Raw genomic sequence first — 12,006 nt, forward strand, 5'->3', positions numbered from 1 at the left:
CTGTCTCTCTGCTTTTGCCCCTTGCCCCTTGGTAGTCTAATCTCAAGAAGCAACCAGACAGATCTTGCAAATATATTGATTCAGATTTTCTAATGCAGAGTAAAAGCCAAAGTTCTTAGTATAACCTACTAGCTCTGACCTACCTGATTTGTCTCCTCTGCCCCATTCCCCCTCTATTGTATCCCCCTCCTCTCGTTCTGCCCCTGGTCTTGTTGGTCTTTAATAAGCCAGAAATGCTCCGCCTTGGAGATATTTCCTTTTCCTTCTTCTGAGCATGATGCTACCCAAGTGTGGAAACAGCAGGCTCCCTTACGTCTTTCAAGGCTTCACTGAAAAGTCACTCTTCTGGTAATCTTTCCCTGGACATCCTATCTAAAGTTTTAGTCTTCAACCTCAATATTTCACAGCCTCTTTTCTTGTTTGACTTGTAATCAGCACTCTCTATTTATTGCCTATCTCCTACCCCTCACCCCCACAATGAGAGTGTGAGTTTCCTAAAAGCACGACTTTTGTGTACTTTGCTCACTGCTGCATTCCTAGCGCCAACATCAGTGTCTGGCAGATGGTAGATGCCTCAATAATTGCTGGAGAAATGAATAGGGAGGTTTTGAAGATTTTTCAAGGTAGCCAGACAGAGGTAAAGCTTACGAGGCAGTAAATAAAATTTGAGCATACCTAGTGGATGGCTTTCTAAAAGACATTACAACTATGATCTGGGCTTCCCAGGTGGTGCTAGTGATAAAGAACCTGCCTGTCAATGCAGGAGATATAAGAGATGTGGGTTCAATCCCTGGGTCTGGAAGACCCCCTGGAGGAGGACACAGCAACCCACTCCAGGGTTCATGCCTGGAGAATCCCATGGACAGAAGAGCCTGACAGGCTACAGTCCACAGGGCAGCAGAGCTAGACATGACTGAAGCAGCTTGGCATGCAGGGGAAATCGATCTGTTCAAGGTAAGATGGCTTGCCAATAGCACACCCAGGAATGGTCCCAGGTTCCCTGATTCCAAATACTATGAACTCTTTACCATACTGAGGTAGATCACTGCTTATTTTTTTCACAAGAAATGGCTTAAATCAGAGCAATAGCAATAGAAAAGTCTCACGTATGAGGGGTTGATCGCCTGTAAATATAGTGGTTAAGAGAAGGGTAAACTGTCAAGCAGACTCAGATTAATTTCTTGTTCCAACAACTCATTTGGACACTCTGAGCCTCAGTTTCCTTTTTTGTAAAATGAGAATAACACCACTAATAATAATAGTAATAATAATAATAGCCACATCAAAGGGCTGTTGTGAGTTCTTCTATAATAATGTATATAAACCACTTACCATAATACTTGGCATATAATAAGCACTCAGTAAATGACTGCCTTATTGTTACTATTGCCAAAGTGAGTCCTTCCCTTGACACCAGGTACCATTCAGCAAGATGACTTCAAAGGCTTAAGGGTGGAGAGTGAAATAGAAATCAGCTGTGAGCACTGAAGTTGGCGGAAAGGAGATTTCATCCCGGCACAACTATAAACATGTACACAATATCAAAATGTAGGGAGAAGCCAGCCATCTTACCCAGCAGGGATAAAGCTCTAGAGTTCCCTGACCTGGGCATCTTGCTTTCACCGGAAAGCTTCCAGCCTGGGCTGCAGTCAGAGCGGGTCTGAGCCATATCTTTTTCAGGCAGGATATTATGTGGATTGGTTACACGGCTGTAAACTGATCAGTGCCTATTCATATGCTGTCAAGCATCTGAGTTCAAACAATTGGACTGTTTTAATAAGATTAGCAACTTGTCCCCTTTTTACATTTTTCTTTCTGCAGGATTCCATTCAGAATAGTTCAGGGAAAAATGCCTTAGGAAAGCAGTAGGATTTCAGGATGCTCTGCATCTTCCATCCTGAGGCAGACACAGCTAAAAATGACCTCTATGTCTGCTGCCCAGAACCACCTATGCACTCAAAGAATGAACCAGAGAAAGCCCAAAGTCACGGGAGTGGTAATACAGACAGGAGGCTAACTAGAATGAGTGTGTATTCTAGTAAATCTCGCAATAATTGGGCATGCAACTCACCCATGGATTGAGGAACAAGCTCCACCTCCAAAGGCTAGAGTGTACCAGATGGCCACATGCCCAATTATGCGGGGCAGAATTTCATACTTACATAATGCTAAGTGGTTGGTATGAGGGTTGTGGAGCCAGGCAGACCTGCTCTCAAATCTCAGTTCCTTTACTTACTAATTTTGAAAATTTGATGAAGTGAGTTAACAGCTCAAACCTTAGTTTCCTTCTCTCTAAAACGGGATAATATGGTAGGTAGATATGATACCTACCTGTGGCAAATGGACATATGACTACTTATTGTTGTTCAGCTGCTAAGTCATGTCTGACTCTTTGTGACCCTATGACCTGCAGCCTGCCAGACTTCCCTGTCCATCACCAACTCCTGGAGTCCACCCAAAGCCATGTCCATTAAGTCGGTAATGCCATCCAACCATCTCACCCTCTGTCGTCCCCTTCTCCTCCTGCCCTCAATCTTTCCCAGCACCAAGGTCTTTTCCAATGAATCAGCTCTTTGCATCAGGTGGCCAAAGTATTGGAGCTTCAGCTTCAACATCAGTCCTTCCAATAAACGTACAGGTTTGATTTCCTCTAGGATTGACTGGTTTGATCTCCTTGCTGTCCAAGGCACTCTGAAGAGTCTTCTCCAGCACCACAATTTGAAAGCATCAATTCTTTGGCACTCAGTTCTCTTTATGGTCCAACTTTCACATCCATACGTGACTGCTGGAAAAACCATAGTCATATGACTACTTGCTTACTCACAAATAATGGATCCTCCAAGGATTAGTATTATTATTAGGTTCTTTTTGGTGGAGAGTGGGTAGCCTGTAAAACTTAAATGTAGGTGAGGGCTGTGGATTTCCTCCTCTAAAATCTGTCAAGTGCTACTTCATGGTGAAAGGAAATCTCAGGCCAAATTCTGTCACAGAATTAGGAATTTTGAATTTAGGCTTTCTCCAGATATATTCCTAGTAGTGGGATTGCTGGGTCACATGGTACTCTATTTTTAATTTTTTAGGGAACCTCCATACTGTTCTCCACAGTGGCCATACCAATTTACATGCCCACCAGTAGTGTAGGAGGGTTCCCTTTTCTCCACATTCTCTCCAGCATTTATTGTTTGTAGATTTTTTGACAATGACCATTCTGACTGGTGTGAGGTGACACCTCATTATAGTTTTGATTTGCATTTCTCTAATAATTAGTGATGTTGAGCATCTTTTCATGTGTTTGTTGTCCATCTATGTCTTCTTTGGAGAGATATCTATTTAGGTCTTCAGCCTTGAATTAAGTTCTCAACCAGAGTTTCTTTGGCGGGAGTTGCATAAGAACGTACAGGCATTAACTTGTTTTATTGAGCTTTATTGCATGCACTTAATAGACACTGCATCTTTTTTTTTATTTTACAAAGTGAAGGTGTGTGGCAACTCTTTGTCAAACAAGTGTATTGGAACCATTTTTCCAACAGGATTTGCTCACTTCTTGTCAGTGTCACATTTTGGTAATCTTTGCAACAATTCAAATGTTTTCATTATTATTATATTTTATTGGTGATCTGTGATTGATGATCTTTGATGTTACCATTGCAAAAAAGATTATGACTTGCTGAAGGCTCAGATGATAGACGTTTTTGGCAATAAAGTATTTTTTAATTAAGGTTTGTATATATTTAAGACAGTGTGATATTACACATTTAATAGACTATAGTACAATGTAAACATAACTTTTATATGCACTAGGAAACCAAAAAATTCATGTGACTCTATTGTGATACTGCTTTATTGTGGTGGTCTGGAACTGAATCCACAATATCTCCAATGTAAAACAGTTTGGAGTTTCCCTAAAAAAATTAAAAATAGAGCTACCACGTGACCCAGCAATCCCACTACTAGGAATATACCTGGAGAGAGCCTAAATTCAAAATTCATAATTCTGTGACAGAATTTGACCTCAGATTTCCTTTCATCATGAAGTAGCACCTGACAGATTTTGGAGGAGGAAATCCACAGTCCTCAACTATATTTAAGTTTTACAGGCTACCCACTCTCCACCAAAAAGAACCTAATAATAACAATCCTTCGAGAATCCATTATTTGTGAGTAGTCATATTATTTGTGAGTAGTCATATGACTATGGCTTTTTTGGTGGTCATGTACGGATGTGAGAGTTGGACCATTAAGAAGATTGAGTGCTGAAGAACTGATGCTTTCAAATTGTGGTGCTGGAAAAGACTCCTCAGAGTTCCTTGGACAGCAAGGAAATCAAACCAGTCAATTACAATGTATGTCTGTAATTTCACCCCCTAAACTAATGTGAGTGGGAGCCTATGATTAGGAATTTGAAGCGAGGTGTCCTCCCCACCCCAGCTCCATCTAGCGTCAAGTCTGAGACAGGCCAGGTTTACTTCTCTAACAAGGATGTCAACCTTTGGCATGGGGCCCCTCCTTTATTTGAGAATTTCTGCTTTACTTTCTCATTCTGCTTTTTTCCCTTCCAACTTTTCACTGCATATGTGGCCCAATGAAACCAAGGCCTTGAATGACCAGAATAAGCAATTTCAGCACTAGATTATTTCCTTCTACTGCTGAGTCTAGCCTCAAGGATTGAAAATTCCCTGATAGCTCATTCATGCGTTAAAATATATTTTAGCAAGTTAATTAAAAGTTTTAGGTGTTCTATACCATGAAGGAGTCTCCAAGGACCTAGTCTCTCATGTTGTTGAAATAAAAGTCTACGATTTTTTTGTTTACATCTTTGATCCAGCTGGAATTAATTTTTACATATTCAAGAGTGTGGTAGGGAATGGCTTAATTTTTTCTTAAAGTTATCCAGTTAACCCAATTATTTATTGAATAATTCATAAGATGTCAGTTTTAGAATGCAAATAGTCAACATTCTATAGGGAAAAGAGCAGTAATACAAATATAAGTAAGACATAGTCCCTGTCTTGGAAGACCTTACAGCCCAATGAACAAATGACTTCTATTATTACCATGTGCCAACCTACACTGGATATGATCAACTTCTTGTATCACCAGGGCCATTTGTGCTACACATTCACCACTCTCTTTGGCTCAAAATATCTACAGACACACATGTACTGCTGGGAGTATAATGGAGGATATATTAACAATTTTTTGTCATGTTCTTTGTTGTGTTACTATACATAGTAGATGAGTTTCAGAAATGTTGTATTAAATTTAAATCCTGTTTTGAATTTCCTTGGTAAATTTTCTATTTAAAGGAGTTTTACTTTGAACTATTCTTGAAAGTCATTTTGAAGAGTAGATCATGAATCCCTAATTTTTATATGATGCAAATAGAAATTTTCATTTACTAGGTTTCTTAATGCAAGATATACGTGCATAATTCAAGCCATTTCTAAAAGAGGAAGAAAAATATAAGGAGCCTAGAATTTTCAAAGCAAATCAATGTGTATTTTAAAAAATGCAGTTGTTGGAATAGACTTAGAGATATTTCTTAAGGATCATTTACATGAATTCAATTTGCTTGCCTCTACATGCAAGGCAACATTTTGGGTGATTTTTTTTTTCCAAAAGCTAATTTTTAAGCTTTGTAGGGAGGATGCCAAATGGTATTTTAAAAACACACATTTAAAAAAAGAAGAACGTGCAATTTTGCCTGGAGCGCAGATGGAGCCTGTGTCAATTGAAGGCATTTTGCCTGAGGACACAGAGAAAATCACTTTTTCATGAAGACCATAAACTCCACTCTTATGTTTCTGTTCATCTTAGTCTGTGGAAGGTGGGAAGGAATTAAATAGGGGGCTTAAGGCTTAAGACTTCAGCTCTCTTTTAACAATCTCATTGCTCAAGTTTTATATCAATTATGCTGTAAAAATTATTTGACCTTCAAATGAGTAATAAATGAATATGATAATTCCAGGTTATTTCTTTCCACTTCTCTTATTGATTTGTTTCTCTTGTGTACAGATCTATTTTATATCTGATATATATCTTCTATATCTCCTTGCCTTGGCCCCTACAGCACACAGTACATTAATAATACTAAAAATGATGATAGTAACTCTCATCATCAAGTGTTACCTTATGCCAGCATCATACTAAGGAATGCAGAGGCATCATTTCATTTAAAATGCCTAAGAGAAGTGAGGAACCAGAGAGTGTTTGAGGTGTAAGGGGCAGAGGCAGGATCTGGGCATGCACATTGGCTTTAGATCCTTTACCTTTACAACTCTGGGGCTATTCTTTGTAAAGACATGTATGTGAAACTGCTAGTGAGAAGATGATGTGAATCTTCACTTATTAACATGGAAATACATCTATTACATATTCTTATGTGCAAACTTTGAGGTAGAATACAGTGTATAAACTTGTTTTATTAAAAGAAAATGGTGTATGTTCAAAAATGGCTGAAAAGATAGACCCTCTAAATGTTAATAACAGTTACCAATAATTTTTGACATCCTTCACATTTTTTAACTTCACTTTTTACTCATGGGTCTTTACTGCAAGCAACAATTCTGGAAAAAGCAAGCAGCAGCACATCACTGTAATGGGATCCTGGGTTTTAATCCTATGGGCTCCTGCACCATGTATAGATTATAATCCATCTTGATTATAAAGACAATTTTCAGATCATGATATAGTTGTAGAATTAACCCTCCCTGGAGTCAATTTGTCATCAATTTTCTATTTTTCAAAATAAACTCATTTTTGTCTGCCTTTTGTATCCTTTAGCCTTACTGTGGTGGTATCAACCTACAGAAATACCTGCACAAAAGAACCCATTCAAAAAAGGGAGTTAACTAACCCACGTGTCTGGAGTGTAGATGTTCTCGGTGTCTTCAAGTACTGAACCTGTGTCTCTGTGTCAGTGGCCTCTGCTCTCCTTCCTGTGACAGGCCTGTCATTCTCATCCTTGTTCCTCACCCTTGTATCAAAAAGTGAAATGTTAGTCACTCAGTCATGCCCGACTCTTTGTGACCCCGTGCACTGCACCCCACCAGGCTCCTCTGTCCATGGGATTTTCCAGGCAAGGGTACTGGAGTGGGTAGCCATTTCTTTCTCCAGGGGATCTTCCCGACCCTGGGATCGAACCCAGCTCTCTTGCACTGCAGGCAGATTCTTTACCAACTGAGCTACCAGGAAGCCCCAAAATAGTGGAAGTGTAAGTCGCTCAGTCGTTTCTGTCTCTTTGTGACTCCATGGACTACACAGTCCATGGAATTCTCCAGGTCAGAATACTGGAGTGGGTAGCTGTTCCCTCCTCCAGGGGATCTTCCCAACCCAGGGACTGAACCCAGATTTCCCACAAAAACCCTGCAGCTATTCCAGGCTTCACATCCTCATCCCACTTTCTCCAGAGGAAGAAAGACCATCACCTGTGATAGCTCCTAAGGAACCACGGGGAAGTTTCTTGCCCGAAAGCTGCAGTAAATGTCTCCCATCTTCTCACTAGCAGTTTCACCTACATGTCTTTACAAAGAATAGCCCCAGAGTTGTAAAGGTAAAGGATCTAACCTCTTCCAGGGTTGGGCTTTCCAGATGGCACTAGTGGTAATGAATCTGTCTGCCACTACAGGAGACATAGGAGACATGGGTTTAATCCCTGGGTTGGGAAGATACCTGAAAGAGGAAATGGTAACCTGCTCCAATATTCTTGCCTGGGAAATCCCATGGACAGAGGAGACTGATGGGTTACAGTTCATGGAGATACAAAGAGACAGACATGACTGAACGTGAGAATGCCTGCAAATGGGGTCACCTGTATATTTATGAGCCAATTATTAATACCAGGTGTTGAAGATTTCTTGAAGTTGAGGTGGGAGCAGCTCTTCAAAGGAAAATTTGAATGCTTTGGAGAGAGAAGAGGAAAGTTGAGGCTGCAGAGGCCAACAATAATGTGCTATCCCATTCTTGTTGGCCTCCAGATTCTGGCCCTTCAGAGCTACAGCCTCTTGACTTCCTCCTCCCAACATACACACACACACTTATAATATATATATATATTTATTTACTTATTTGGCAGCACTGGGTCTTAGTTGCAGCCATGAGATCTTCAATCTTCATTCCAGCATGTGGGTTCTTTAGTTGTGGCATTCAGGATCTTTAGTTGCAGGATGCAACCACTTAGTTGGGGTATGTGGGATCTAGTTCCCTGACCAGGGATCGAACCTGCACCCCCTGCACTGGGAGTGCAGTCTTAACCACTGGACCACCAGGGAAGTCCCCCAAAACACATACTTTTAACCCTTCCTTACTTCATTGTTGCAACAGCTTTATTTCAATTTACTCAATAATTTTGCTCATTGAAGTTTTCATCCTCACATCAAGAAACTAACATAACTTGTCTTTGGCCACAACATCCAATTATATCTCTAATATCATTTACATTTTCTCTCCCCAACCTTGCCCTGTTGTTGTTGTTCTTCAGCCGCTAAGTTGTGTCTGACTCTTTGAGACCCCATGGACTGCAGCGAACCAGTCCCTAACACTTGATAAATCATCCTAAATAAAGTTCCTTTTTGAAATCATCAATGGTTCCCTATTCACTTCATTCACTTCATCCTGTCATTTAAAAACTTCAACAATCTGGCCTCATCTATAATTTAACTTTTTCTCTTCCCTTAACTATTTCTAGAAAATGATTTCCATATTCTTTCTTTCCTCCATAGCTTTGAAAACACTGTTGCCTTCCATCTGGAAATCCTTCTTTTCATAGATCTGGATGATTAAGTAGCATTCCATTTTATGTACTTCTGCATACTTATGTCTTTTACTATGTATTATAGCTCTTCACCAAAATACAAGCAATACTTATATAAATGCATATGTAGTTGATAAACCCATTCACTGATCATGGTACTAGAAGGTCTTGCACTTGCCCATCCTATTCACATGCCCACTTACCTCTCAGCCTCATGTTACCCTCCTACTTCTCACTTTCTACACCCTGCCACACAATAAATGCCTACTGCTGTTTCTTACTTTACAAAGTCTACACGCATACTCTCCTCCCCAATTCATTATCTCCTGGGTAAATTCTACTCATCCTTTGGCTATTTCTTTGAACATCATGTCTTTACAAAAGCCTTCTCTGACTCTCCAAAGTAGATTTGGTCATCCTATTCTATGCTTTTATAGGACCCTTTATTCTGCCTTTATGATACTTGTATCAGTTGCAATTAATTATTCATTTGATTATCTCTTTAATGCCTATTTCTCCTCACATACTCTAAGTGCCTAGTACAATGGCCACTAGTATTGGTCATTCTTTTTGCAACAGTGGAAATATTCTAAATTTTTGCTGTTCAATACTCTGTCCATGGAATTCTCCAGGCAAGAATACTGGAGTCCGTAGCTATTCCCATCTCCAGGGGATCTTCCCAACCCAGGGATCAAACCCAGGTCTCCCAAATTTTGGGCAGATTCTTTACCTAAGAAGAGGTGGCAAGAATACACAGAAGAACTGTACAAAAAAGATCTTCATGATCCAGATAATCACAATGGTGTGATCACTCACCTAGAGCCAGACATCCTGGAATGTGAAGTCAAGTGGGCCTTAGAAAGCATCACTATGAATAAAGCTAGTGGATGTGATGGAATTCCAGTTGAGCTATTTCAAATCCTGAAAGATGATGCTGTGAAAGTCCTGCACTCAATATGCCAGCAAATTTGGAAAACTCAGCAGTGGCCACAGGACTGGAAAAGGTCAGTTTTCATTCCAGTTCCAAAGAAAGGCAATCCCAAAGAATGCTCAAACTACCGCACAATTGCACTCATCTCACACGCTAGTAAAGTAATGCTCAAAATTCTCCAAGCCAGGCTTCAGCAATACATGAACCGAGAACTTCCAGATGTTTAAGCTGGTTTTAGAAAAGGCAGAGGAACCAGAGATCAAATTGCCAATATCCGCTGGATCATTGAAAAAGCAAGAGAGTTCCAGAAAAACATCTATTTCTGCTTTATTGACTACGCCAAAGCCTTTGACTGTGTGGATTACAATAAACTGTGGAAAATTCTGAAAGAGACGGGAATACCGGACCACCTGACCTGCCTCTTGAGAAACCTGTATGCAGGTCAGGAAGCAACAGTTAAAACTGGACATGGAACAACAGACTGGTTCCAAATAGAAAAAGGAGTATGTCAAGGCTGTATATTGTCACCCTGCTTATTTAACTTATGTGCAGAGTACATCATGAGAAACGCCAGGCTGGAAGAAGCACAAGCTGGAATTAAGATTGCCGGGAGAAATATCAATAATATCAGATATGCAGATGGGAGAAATATCAATAATATCAGATATGCAGATGACACCACTCTTACGTCAGAAAGTGAAGAGGAACTAAAAAGCCTCTTGATGAAAGTGAAAGAGGAGAGTGAAAAAGTTGGCTTAAAGCTCAACATTCAGAAAACTAAAATCATAGCATCTGGTCCCATCACTTCATGGCAAATAGATGGGGAGACAGTGGAAACAGTGTCAGACTTTATTTTTTGGGGCTCCAAAATCACTGCAGAAGGTGACTGCAGTCATGAAATTAAAAGACGCTTACTCCTCGGAAGGAAAGTTATGACCAACCTAGATAGCATATTAAAAAGCAGAGACATTACTTTGCCAACAAAGGTCCGTCTGGTTGAGGTTATGGTTTTTCCAGTGGTCATGTATGGATGTGAAAGTTGGACTGTGAAGAAAGCTGAGGGCCGAAAAATTGATGCTTTTGAACTGTGGTGTTGGAGAAGACTCTTGAGAGTCCCTTGGACTGCAAGGAGATCCAACCAGTGCATCGTGAAGGAGGTAAGTCCTGGGTGTTCATTGGAAGGACTGATGTTGAAGCTGAAACTCCAATACTTTGGCCACCTCATGCGAAGAGTTGACTCATTGGAAAAGACCCTGATGCTGGGAGGGGTTGGGGGCAGGATGAGAAGGGGACAACAGAGGATGAGAATGTTGGATGGCATCACCGACTTGATGGGCATGAGTTTGAGTAAACTCCGGGAGTGTGTGATGGACAGGGAGGCCTGGCGTGCTGCGATTCATGGGGTCACAAAGAGTCAGACATGACTGAGCAACTGAACTGAACTGAACTTACCCTCTGAGCCACCTGGGAGGCCCTAGCCATGTGGGGCTATTGAATACTAGAGATGTGGCTAGTGCAACTGAGAAACTGAATATTTAATTAAATTTAAATACTCACATGTGGTTAGTGGCTACTGTATGTCACAGCAAAGCTTATTTGCTGTGATAGATAAATTGGATTCTGGATTTGTAAAAGAGGAATCAAGAAGTGACTGTTGCCTACTCTTACCATTTCTATTCAACATAGTATTGGAAGTCCAAGCCACAGCAATCAGACAAGAAAAAGAAATATTAACTATCCAAATTTGAAGGATAAAGTAAAATTGTCAATATGCAGGCAACATGATACTATATATAAAAAACCATAACAACTCACACAAAAACTGCTAGAACTGATAAACGAATTCAGCAAGGTAGCAAATACAAACTAACATAGGAAAATCTGTTGCATTTCTTTATGCTAAAAATGATATATCAGAAAAGGAAAGTAAAAACTAATCCCTTTAAAAATCACATTAAAAAATTAAATACTTAGGAATAAACCTGACCAAAGAAATGAAAAACTTATATATTGAGAACAATAAAACCTTAATAAAGGAAACTGAAGTGATTCAAAGAAATAGGAAGATATCCTACGCTACTGGGTGGAAAGAATTAATATTGTTAAAATGGCCACACTATTCAAAGCAGTCTACAGATTTAATGCAATTTCTGTCAAATTACCCATGACACTTTTCACAGAACTAGTGTATATCATCCTAAAATTTATATGGAACCACAAAAGACCAGAATTGCCAAAGCATTCCTGAGGAAAAAAGAGCAAAGCTAGAGCATAACTCTCTTAACACATACGATAAAGGATTATGTTTTACATGAGCATATCT

The sequence above is a fragment of the Cervus canadensis genome, chromosome 11, assembly GCF_019320065.1.
Source record: "Cervus canadensis isolate Bull #8, Minnesota chromosome 11, ASM1932006v1, whole genome shotgun sequence".
Classification (NCBI taxonomy): Eukaryota; Metazoa; Chordata; class Mammalia; order Artiodactyla; family Cervidae; genus Cervus; species Cervus canadensis.